Below are 12355 nucleotides of genomic sequence, written 5' to 3' on the forward strand. Positions count from 1 at the left end.
TTTCAGGCTCACCCCGACCCTGGCATACAGTGGGTGGTCAGTAAATGCTGATGAATGAACACGAGTGAGCACGACGAGTCCACTGAGCACTTGCTAGACACCCAGCACCATCCTGTGCCTCCCTCTCTGCTGCCCTGCCCCTGCTCTGGCATGGGGAGGGGCCAAGGGTGACTAATAGACTCAAGCAAGGAAGGCTGCCAGTCCTGCCTTATGGCCTTAGCAATGGCTGGGGACCAGAGTCCACGGACCTCAGAAGACAGTGTCTACCAGCTGGTGAATGGCAGAGGCCCAAAGCCTCAGCTGAGGGTTGGGACCCCGTTCAAGAGCAAGGCAGCAGCGGCTGGCCAGAGTCCAGCACAAACCTGCCATCAATAATATTGGCAAGCCTTCTCCAAGCAACTTCCTGGGTTTTAAATAATGAATTCAGAAACAATTAAGTGAATTCAGCATACTTTGCATCCATAACAAGTTAAAAATAACACACTTCACAAAAGGTTTGCTTTGAATTGGAAATGGATCTCGTTAAGCTTAAATGTTCCCGAATTCTCCGTTTGGAAACAATGTATGTTCCAAAAAAAAAAAAAAAAAAGATTGTCTTTACACCCCGGTTTTTAGGTTGGACAATAGCGGGATATCCAATGCCTTTTTTTTTTTTTTAAGAATTTATTTATTTATTTATTTGACAGACAGAGATCACAAGCAGGCAGAGAGGCAGGCAGAGAGAGAGGAAGGGAAGCAGGCTCCTTGCTGAGCAGAGAGCCCGATGTGGGGCTCGATCCCAGGACCCTGAGATCATGACCTGAGCCGAAGGCAGCGGCTTAACCCACTGAGCCACCCAGGCACCCCCAATGCCTTTGTTTTGATCGGGCCAGCAGGGGGCAGTGCTGATGACCAACCTGTAAGACACAGGTGCAGAGCCTGGGCCGGGTCTCCACCTGCCTGGCCCAGGCTGTGACTTGGTGTTTCACCTGTAGCTTGTATATAACCTGCTCAAGCAGTTGGGAAGCTGCTGCATGGAAAGCTCTCCATGCGCCTCAGCACACAGTGAGTACTCAGGAAACCTAAGCCCATTGTTCTTATTCTGAGCTCGTGAACCCTTTATCCATAGGTGTTTGTCTCCTGACAAGTCATGGCTGGGCCCTGGCTACTGGTGTCCAGGAATTGTGTAGAAAGGGAGGGGACGGGGTTTCCCTTGGTTGGGAATGAAGAGCTGCAGACGGTGAGTCGGGAGCCGGCTCCGGACCGGGCAGCAAGGTCCTCTCGCTCCACTCCTGCCCTCTCTGTGGGCTCTGGGCCGAGAGCCAGCTCGACAGCAGGAAAGTGACTGTCTAAGACTGGTATGAATGGCAAGTGGGTCTCATGTGGATTTAAATTACGAAAAACAAAATTTGAATGTCAAATGCCACGATTCTTGGCACCAGTTAAAGCCAAATGATACGAAAGGCAGTAATTACCACTGTCAGGAAATTCTGTTGGAAGTTATGGCTGCCACAAAAAGGACAGCCGGCGTCTAGAGACGTCGAGGCCCCCTCTTGTTGGGTCTTACAGCCCACACTGGTCTCTCCTCAGCCCTCATGCCCCTCCCCCGCGTGTTCCAGAGGCAGGGCTGGGGAACCTTCCGGAGGCCTCCAGATGCCTCCCCTGCTGGTGGGATCTGGGCCGTGGCCAGGCAAGTTGCACTGATATTTCTATATCCTGTGCTGGGGGCTTTTCTAGCACATCTGTGGTCCTGACTCTGAGATGAAGGCTGGACTCGATTCATTCTGTGAGCATTCAGTAAGCGCTGACTGCATGTCAGGACGCTGGGAGCAAGGAGGAGGCCTCATGGTCTCTAGGGGGAGGCAGGTTAAGGAGACAATGACAGGGACTTGGAGTGGGGCACCCTCTGGGCTGTGGGTACACAGAGGACTTGCTGGCTCTTCTTGGGAGAGCAGCAAGGACAGGGAGAGGCCTTCTGGAGGAAGAGAGAGACCTCTAATCTGGAGATCTATAGAACAAGTAAGTCCTTGACATACCTGCAGTCTGCTAACTGCTGAAATGCGAAGCAGCAGTGGGTCCCTCTTAGCAAGGCTGGGGAATGTACATCAGCCCCCTCCCCCTGGAAGGCAATTTGGCGCTCTCTGGGGATACTGGAGACCCAGAGTTTTCTCGGCTGGCGAAAGTCGTGGTGGTGACATTGAAAGTCGCAGGGGCAAGAAGGTTCATTGGCTCGTAGTTTGTGAGATCCCGAGTCGGACACAACCCCAATGTCCTCGGCAGGATATGAGATCAGGAGCTGCAGGTGAATTCAGGCAGCAGGACCCTGGCTTCTCTGCTTTCTCCATGGAAGAAAGCCACCTGCGTCAACGGTGATAAAAATCTCAAAGCCACGTTGAGGGAAAAGCACAACGGAGAAGGACGAGTGTGCTGGGTGATGAAATCGGCAACCAGAGCTCAGGCTGAAGTTGTGTGTGATGTGCCCGTTCACGGAGCGGCAGTGGGAACGCTGGGCTGGGACCCTGGCCACTGCTGGAGGTGAGGAAGGGCTTTAGGGTACCTGAAGGGCTGTAATGTTTTGCCTCCTAAAACAAATGTTTTATGCATGTAAGGAAAATCTTTAGAGGTTTATAAAACTCAGTGGAGGGTCTCTGGATGCTATTTTAATCTCTGTGCCTATCTTGACATTCAAAACGTTTCATAATGTTTAAAGGCATTTTCTAAAGATTACTTGAGAGAGAGGGAGAGGCAGTGTGCCAGGGAGGAGGGGCAGAGGGAGAGAAGCAGATTCCCTACTGAGTGAGGGGCCCGCCCCGGGCTGAGCTTAAGACCCTGAGATCCTGACCTGAGCAGAAATCAAGAGTCAGACTCTCAACAGACTGAGAGTCACCCAGGCGCCCCTAAAGGTGTTTATTTATTTATTTTTATTTTATTTTTTTAAAAATATTTATTTGATAGATAGAGAACACAAGTAGACAGGTAGGCAGAGAGAGGGGGGTAAGCAGGCTCCCTACTGAGCAGAGAGCCCAATGCAGGTCTTGATCCCAGGACCCTGAGATCATGACCTGAGGCAGAGGCTTACCCCACTGAGTCACCCAGGCACCCTCCTAAAGGTGTTTGTTTATTTATTTATTTATTTATTTTTTAAAGATTTTATATATTTATTTGATAGAGCAAGACACAGCGAGAGAGGGAACACAAACAGGGGGAGTGGGAGAGGAAGAAGAAGGCCTCCCGCTGAGCAGGGAGCCCGATGTGGGACTCGATCCCAGGACCTTGGGATCGTGACCAGAGCTGAAGGCAGATACCCCATGACTGAGCCACCCAGGCGCCCCATTACTTATTTATTTTTAAAAAAGATTTTATTTATTTGATAAAGAGAGAACACAAGTAGGCAGGCAGGCAGAGAGGGAGAGAGGGGGAAAAGGCTCCCTGCTGAGCAGAGAGCCTGATGCGGGGCTTGATCCCAGGACCCTGAGATCATGACCTGAGCCAAAGGCAGAGGCTTTAACACACTGAGCCACCCAGGCGCCCTCCTAAAGGTGTTTTTTTGTTTGTTTGTTTTTTAAAGAACAGCTAAGTGTTCTGTCTCTTTACCTGACTGCCAGTGACCAGGTATCTCTTTATAATGATTTGTTACACTGTGTATCGGTTCTCTGTGCTTTTCTTGATGGAGGTGACATTTCAGTTTTTGAAAGTTAAAAAGAATGAGCGGGTGAGAGGCTAGGGTGGGAGCAGCAGTTCAGACAGAGGGATAGAAGAGAGCAGGGCTGGGAGCTGGGCAGAGCCCTGTGTATGCGGGGCCCAGGGATCTTTGGTGCCCTGAGTGGCAGCCCTGCTCCCAGCCCCCGCCTACCTGTGGTGGGGCCCTCTGCTCCCCACCTGGCCATGAGGCCAGGCCTGATCCAGGCCCAAGCCTATTTGGGGCTGGCTACAAAGCGAGCTCTCCCAGAGGGACACCAGCTGGAGGTAAGGAGGTTGGCTTCGAGAAGTGGATCAACCAGCACCTGCTGGGTGTGTGGCCTGCATGGGGGAGACTAGGAGACTGGCATTTCTTGGCGTGGGGGGTGGGGTGTGGCTGTGTTAATGGGGAAGGGCAGACAGGAGAGGGCAGAGCGGCCTTCGGTGGAGGCGGCGAGAAGCACCCCACACGGTTCCATGGGCAGCTGTCTTTAGGAGCTCGGGTAGGCTTGTCTTGGAGTTTTGGAAGGTTGGGGGAAACCCAGCAGGTGCAAGGGTGTTAGCAAAACTGCATTACTCTGGAGGAAGCGAAAAACAAGCTCCAGGAGGCAAAGGTTGGGTTCTTAAGCTTTTGGTGTTTCTTCTGCATCTGCAATGGCGAGTCAGAGCCTGGGTACGGGCGGGAGTGCATGGGGAGCAGGTGCACCTGACGGACGTCAGCAGTGACTGATCTGGCAAGTCATCCTGTTAAGAAAACTCTCAGACATAGAGGAAAGTATAGAGAAGGATTCTGCCCCGGACTGAGAAATAAAACTGCCCCCTGCCGACCTCCCTCCCTGGCGTGCAGCCTCCTCCTTTTGTCTGTGTTCTTCCGAAGGGACCAGAATCTGTTTCCAGAGTGAGGAGCATTTCTCTGCGTCCCTGAGCATAGGCTAAGGAGTGGTTTTTGCATGTTTTTAAGCTTCATATAAACAGTCTCTGTCCTAAGGATCCTTCTGCCCCTGCATATGCCCATGGCATGCTTTCAAAATTGATTTTTTGCCAAAGCCTGTAGCTCAAGTGCAAGTTTTTCCTTTCTGTGAGCGCCTTGAAATTCACATAGGATATAGTCTACCCACTTCCGGTGTACAGTTTGCTGGTTTTCAGTGTGTTCATGGAGTTGTGTGACCATTACCACGATCTGTGTTAGAACAGTGTCATCACCCAAAAAGAAACCCCAGACCCTTTAAGCACCACCCCCAATTGTCCCATACCCCAACTCTAGACTTTCTGCCTATAGATTGGCCTATTCGGGACATGTCATATAAATAGAATCAGGCAATATATAATCTTCTCGGACTGGCTGAAGCATTCCTTTTTGTGGTTGTATAGTCCATCATACAAACTTACCACCATTCATTTATCCAAATAAATGATGTGGAATCCCACTTTTGGCCAAGATGGAGTAAAGGGACTGGATTTACCTTCTTGCCTGAAAAAACAAACAAACAAAAAACACTAAACAACAAGATAAAATCAATGAAGGAAAAGTTCTCAAGACGCTGGACATCAAGCAATGAAGGTTAGGACTCCCTGGGAGATGGGGAACAAAGGAGATGAACCCTGTGATTGCCATGACTTTATTGCTGGGAGACAGTCTCCAGGCTGAGGACAGGGAAGGGGAACACAGGTGGGGCCCAGGGGGCTCCTCAAATTGAGAAGAAGAAGCTGGAAGTTCAGGGAAGCCAAGGTGGCTAGAATTCACAACGCAGCCCACGGAAGATGACAGTCTGAGAAGCCTGGAGAGCTGCCAGGGACGTTCTCCCGGGACTAAGCTGAGTGCCCATCCCTACAGGCATGTAGGGAACAGACCCAAGGCTGGGAGAAAGAACGCTTTCCATTCATGAGAGGTAATCATCCTCAGAACTCACCCAGGTTAGGAATAGGGCCTGTTCCCAGAAGCCAGAATGGGGAACATCACGATTTAGGGGTTACTATAGAAAGTATCCAGAAAGTACATCCTAGAACAGAGCCTGATAATTTTTATGGGAATTCAAAAAATAGCCAATGCTCTCAATAAGAGGAAATTCAGGGGCCCCTGGGTGGCTTGGTCAGTTAAACATCTGGCTCTTGATTTCAGCTCAGGTCATGATCTCAGAGTCATGAGATTGAGCCCCGTGTCTGGCTTTTCACTGGGCATGGAGCCTGCTGAAGTTTCTCCCTCCCACTTTCTGAATGAATGAATGAATGAATGAATGAATGAATAACTTAAGATGAACAGAAGACTACACAGGCTTTAAGGATTTCACAATCTAGAACACATCACCACGATAGAAAGTAACAAATATACTCCCCATATGAAAGGAAGAAATATAGGGGTGTGGGGGGTGGGGGGGGGGGGGATTTCTCCTAGGCCATTTTCTAGGTAACCCTTGGAAACATGAGAATTCAGAACTATTTCGCTAAGAAAGGCTGCATCTGATTTGTCATTTGTTGACAACTTCTGATGAGAAGATTAAAATTTCTCTTTCTGCTTCATCCCCCTCCTCCTTCCATTACTCTGAGGCAGAAGGGAGGACCGGTGAGGGAGGGAAAAGCAGCAGAGTGGAGGAAATGGGGTTTGCCACCAGGATATGGAGATCTGCGATCTCCAGAGGCGGCTGGGGAGGGGGTGAGTGGCCCTGGAGATGCTGACGGTGCTGGGGCTTCTGCACAGACTTCTTGGGTGTGTGGGGGGTACGAGCAGAAAGGTGGGGGACTCTTTCTGTTGGGGAGGGTCAGGCCCTTCTGGAAAGTCTGATGAATCTAGATTTGATTTAATCTCGGACTTCCAGTGCTCTCCATGTTTACTTTGTCTTGGTCTAGCTAAACCCTTTTGGAGATGTTTCGCCGGCGCTGTCTTGGCAAAGGAAGGCCACATGGGAATGGCTTGGGGCTTAGGACTTGGTGTCTGTGGAGATCTCCCAGCTTCCAGAAGCCATGGGCCTGGAAGATGTGGACTGGGGCTGCCTCCCCTTTGGCTTCCTCTTCACACAGAACCTGGGCCCTGGAAAGCATTCAGTGAAACACTGGAGAAAGAAGGGAAGAAAGGAAGAAACACTGGAAATCTTTTCAAGCATCATGATGGGAGCATTCAAGGCCGTATCACTGGACCCTCTCTGTGAGGCCTCTTGTCAATATATAAACCTTTACTGTTGCCCAGCCAGGCCATGCCCTCCTCTCAGAAGGCCCTCGCCCACCCCCGGGTTATACACGGCTCGCTCGGTCAGAATCCGTTCTGTCTCCTAGATGCCGCCTCCTCTCAGAAGTCTCTTCTGATTGTACCCTCCACCCCCGCCAAGCTCTGGCTTCTTCCTTTTTGGTCCCCTGTTCCTGGGCCAGACTGACCTGTGTTTTCCTCAGCCCTAAACGTTGAGGCACTGCCCAGACTGGGGAGGGGTAGGAGGCAGAAGAGGAAGTGGGAGAGAACCAAGAGAAGCTGGGCTGGAGCTGGGGCTTAGACGGTACAGGCGAGACGGTTTCAGACGAGGCTGGATGGGGGTGGGGGTGCAGGAGGAGGCCATTGAGGGCCTCAGCCAATATCTGGGGTTCATCCAGTAGGAGTTGTGGGAAGGGGGCCTTTGAATAAGAGAGTGCTTGTGCCAGGTTCTAGAAGGTTCCTTGGGCTGCCACAAAGAGAATGAGCTGGGGGGATGGAAGGAGGTCAAGAGGCAGCTGGCAGCCGCTATCACCTGCATAGGGAGAGGTAGTGGAGGTCTGGACCAGGATGAGGCAGGAGGTGATGTGTTGGGATCATTCAGGAAGTAAAATCAACAGGACCTGGAGTTAGTGGGGGAGAGCCCTCTGCAGTCCCACGGTGTGGGGGCGGGCAGCTGCCTGAAAGCTGCTTCTTTGTTCTAGCGTGCCTCTCGCAGTTTCGGTGCTATGTGACTGTCGGGAGGCATCGCTGCCGCTGGGGTCTCTGGTCCATAAGTCCATCCCTCCCTGGCCCTGCAGGTGGAGGTGTGGGTTCCTCCTCTTGCAGGACACAACCCGGGCCTCTGCGGGTGGCACGACTGGCTAGCTGCTGAGCCCGTGTCCCTGAGACCTGCAAACGTGAAATTCCAGGTGGGCTCCAAACTTTAGACCCACCCCGAACTCCTGCCCTCATGGACCCTGGCTTGTCTCCAAATACCTTCTCGTGGGGATAAAGCTTCTCATCCATTTCTGAGTTGGGTAGTGGCTTCTTCAGTCTTTTGAATGTGAAGCAGTAGAGGTAGAAGCCTCCTGAGTTTAAGGCATGGCATAGGGACAGGGAATTTCTGTTAAAACTGGTCAGCTGCCCCCCTCCCAACCCCCCTCCCCATCATGAAAATGTGACAAGCATACTGATTGAATGCTCAGATCTGGAGTCACAGATGGGAGCATAAAGACAGGCCATGTATGACTCGTGTACCCATAAGCTCCCCACCACCATGCAGGGATGGAGACTCAGGCCGCCCCAGGTGGGTCGCCATGAACTTGGCCGATGCAGAGGCTGTTAATGCACTGAACCACATCCCGCTCACACTCCTAGGTTGAAGCCCTAAACCCTAGTGTGACTGGATTTGGGGATAGAGGCTCCAAGAAGGTGATTGAGCTTAAGTGAGGCTAGAAGCGTGGGACCCTGACCCCATAGGATTAGCGCCCTTAGAGAAGAGACCGCAGACCACACATTCTCTCTGCACGCTCGTGGAGGGAGGAAGGCCACATCTCCAAGCCAGGAGGCAGCTCCTCACCAGAAACTGGCTGGCGTTTTTGTCTTGGACCTCCCAGCCTCCAGAACTGTGAGGACTTAGTTTCTGTTTTGAGCCGCCCAGCCTGTGGTCTCCGGTTAGGGTAGCCTGAGCTGACCGACACAGAGGCTGCCGTAGCTTCTGGGCCCCTCTTTGCTGCTGACGTTGTTGTTCTTCTCAAGTCCCAGAGGGGCTGGGAGCAGGATACCTCCTGCGTCAGGCCCAGGCCATAGGGCCAGCCACAGGACCCTCAACCCTGAGGTCTCATGGAACCCTGGAAAGTTCCCCTAGCCCTCCCTGCTGGACCCAAGGCTCATCCTTCCCACAACTGTGCCTAGAGCGAGTCAGCATGGGACCAACACAGTTGCACGCCCTGTGAGTCCAAACTGGGCCACAGGCAGCTGCTACATTGGCCTCTTTGCAGGACTCGACTTGGGGGAAACTTTCTTCCTCTTGCCCTAGGAGGGTGATCACTGGGTGACCCCCTCTCTCTGGAGTGGACACTGGGAGCAGGAGACCTGGCCTGGGGGGCCCCACTGAACTGCCACTTGGGGCAGGGGAAGGAGCCCTAGGATTGTACCCTCCTCTTCCCATTTTCTGTGCTTCATTATTTTCTGTGATCTACACTTCCAATCCACAGATCCAGAGCCCCCAGATTCCTGAGGGTCAGTGATTTCTGGAATCCTACACAGGGCATCTCCCTGGTGACCCCATAATCTCCTATTACCTCTCTCCCTTCCCAGAGGGAGACCGAGAGGCCACAAGGGAGCCCCAGGCAGGCCATCTTCTGATGGGTGTATGTGTGTGGCTGGAAACTGCCTCTGAAATGCTTTGGTTATTAAAGTATGATCCTCCGAACCCCTGGAGGTTAGAGCCTGGGAAGCAGGAGAGGCTGTTTGAGGTGGTGGCTTTCCTTATAACGGGACCTAGGTCCCTACCCACAACACGCCATCTGGGAGGGTACCTTCGGTGGGAGCAGGGCGTACAGCTGTGACCCCATCTCTGCAGCTAGAGATGCCTGTGTGGATCCTGGGCCCCAGGAAGCAAAAGGTCCTCACTGGGGGGAAGAAGCATCTGGCCCCCCAGCTGCCATGATGTACCTCACATCCCTGTTTCCCCCTCCTCCTCCCAGCAAAGAGAAGAAGGGAAAACCTTCAGGTCCCACAAATGAGAAAGACACGAACCCTGGTGAAAGCCGAGTTAAGTCTAGAGTCACCGGACACACTGTGGAAATGTCTATTTCCCGGTTCCGAAACGTGCCCGTTCTCTAAGATGCCACCAATGGGGAAAACTGGGTGACAGGGCAAGAGACCACTACACTTTTCTTGTAACTTCTTGGAAGTCTGTAATCCAAAGAAATAAAGATTTTTAAAAACGACAGACCCAGAGACTAGGATAAAATATTTGCAGACCAGAGTCTCATAAGGGACTTCGATAGAGAGCTCCCACAATCGGCCAGTTGGGGCTACTGTAACCAATGAGCATAGACTCGCTGGTCTGAGCAAATATTTCTTTCTCCCAGTGCTGCAAAGTCCAAGATCGGGGTGCTGGCAGATTTGGTATCTGGTGGGTGCCCCCCATGTCGCATGTGGGTCTCTAGTTCCGTCTTCCCATTGCCTTCTCCTGACACACGCTTGCAGGATGGGGACGTCCGCTCTTCCTCTTTTTTTTTTTTTTAAAGATTTTATTTATGTATTTGTCAGACAGAGATCACAGTAGGCAGAGAGAGAGAGGAGGAAGCAGGCTCCCCGCCGAGCAGAGAGCCTAATGCGGGGCTCGATCCCAGGACCCTGAGATCATGACCTGAGCCGAAGGCAGAGGCTTTAACCCACTGAGCCACCCAGGTACCCCCGATCTTCCTCTTTTAAAAGGGTATTAATCCCTTCCCGTGAGCCCCACCCTTGTGACCTTAGGGAGTTATAATTACCTCCAAAACTCCCCACCTCCAGATGCTCTCACACTGGGCATTACTAGAGTTCCAGCTTACAGATTTTGAGCCGACACAAACAACAGAGTGATAAAAAGTAAGATGACCCCCAAGAGTGACAGTGAGGATGGAGACAGAAGTGGGTCCCTCGCATCTCTGGCGAGAACGTAAAACTGTGCAGCCACCCAACCGGTCCTCGGAAAGTTAAATGGAGGGTCACCGGCAATTCCACGCCTAAGTATATAGAATATAGTTTACATACAAATCTGTTCTTGTAGAGTTAGAGAAATGCAATGCTACGCCCCCCGCCACAAATATTTATAGTGGCATAATTTGTAATAGCTGAGAGTGGGAAGCAACTCAGGTGTCCGCTCACCAATGAATGGATGAATAAAATCTGCTCTAGTCGGACAGTAGGATATTATTTGGCAATAAAAACAAGCGGAGTACGGACACACGGGGGACCCCGCACACCCATGAAAGAAGACCCAGCGGAAGGCCACATGGTGTTTTCTGGTGCCTACGTGAAGCGTCCAGAACAGGTGGACGGATAGCCACAGAGAGCTGACCAGAGTGGCCAGGTCATCGTGGTGATGGTCACACCACTCTGTCCAGGTATCAAGAGCCACTGGATGGTACATGGAGGTGGGCAAATTCTGTCCCATGCCTGGGCTGCCACAGGGAGAGCCTGTGCTTCCCGCGTGCGTGTCCGTGGCCCCAGAGCCCAGCACCCTGGCACGGTGCAGATGGGATTAGTCCTGCTGTCCTTCCCGCATCCTCGTGGCAGCTTTATGAGATGCTGTCATCGTTCCCATTTCACAGATGAGAAAACTGAGGTTTGGGGAGATGACCCCCCCAGGGGGTGCAGAATACCAGCGTCTTACTCCACAGGGCTTTGGGCAGGCTTTTTTTTTTTTTTTTAAGATTTTATTTGACAGACAGCGATCACAAGTAGGCAGAGAGGCAGGCAGAAAGAGGAGGAAGCAGGCTCCCCGCTGAGCAGAGAGCCTGATGCGAGGCTGGATCCCAGGACCCTGGGATCATGACCTGAGCCAAAGGCAGAGGCTTTAACCCACTGAGCCACCCAGGCACCCCTTTGGGCAGGCTTTGTGACCCTTGGTCAGGCTCAGTGGGTGCAGGCTCCTACCAGCTTGGGGAGTGTGGAAAGGACCTCCCATGCGCTCTCTAGCTGTGTCACGTGTGTGATGGTGTGGTGTGAGGAAATGGGGTCCCCCACCTTCCTGTGGCAGGTGTAGTAGGGCCAGCTGACCTCAGCTGGTACCAGACATTGTGGCACCGGTAATGGCCACCAGGCGGCAGACCCACCCCAGCTCTCCCTTGCAGCGCCGCCACCTGCAGACCTTTGTGCGTTTTTCCTTGTTCTGTGGTTTCAGTGTCCCGTTCTTGGAGTACAGGAGAAGGGCCATTAGAATTGTGCCAGGACCCAGAGCTCTGGCTGAGAACTGCCCCCCCTACCTCCTTTCCCATGCAAGAAGAGAGGCCCTGACAGCTCCTCCCACCCCCTTCTGCAGCGCCTGGCCCCCACAGTCCGCCCGGTGCTTGCCTCGACCTCCCTGCCTCGTGTTGGTCCCCTCCAGCTAGTGCTAGCAGGCTGGGAAGCCCTGGCCCCGAGGAGGATAGCAGGCCAGCCCAGGCCTCCTCGCCATCGCTGCTCTTGGCTTCTTCTGGAACTGGCGGTGGTAAAGGCAGGCACATGGCCCCCAAGACAGCCACACCAGGCTGAGGGGCAGTGGGAGCGGCTGTTTGCCCCTGTGGGTTTAATTGGTTCATACTGTTGGACCAGACTGCTGGGCGGGCAAGCAGACATGTCTACAAGTGGGTCCCCTCCTCCCCAAGGGCTCAGAGGATTATCCTGGGGCCCCCACCAGTGGCCGGGAGCATCTAGTCGCTTTCCCCAGCATTAGTGCGTCCCTGCTGGGTGGGTTCTAGCTATCTGGCTGCCGGCATGGCCTGCAGCAGTGGAGCGCGGCCAGCAGAGGGAGCTATCATCCTGCGGTCACAGAAGGCAGGGACTCAG

This window comes from Lontra canadensis, unplaced genomic scaffold (genome assembly GCF_010015895.1).
Source record: "Lontra canadensis isolate GAN:19392208 unplaced genomic scaffold, GSC_riverotter_1.0 scaffold35, whole genome shotgun sequence".
In the NCBI taxonomy this organism is placed as follows: domain Eukaryota; kingdom Metazoa; phylum Chordata; class Mammalia; order Carnivora; family Mustelidae; genus Lontra; species Lontra canadensis.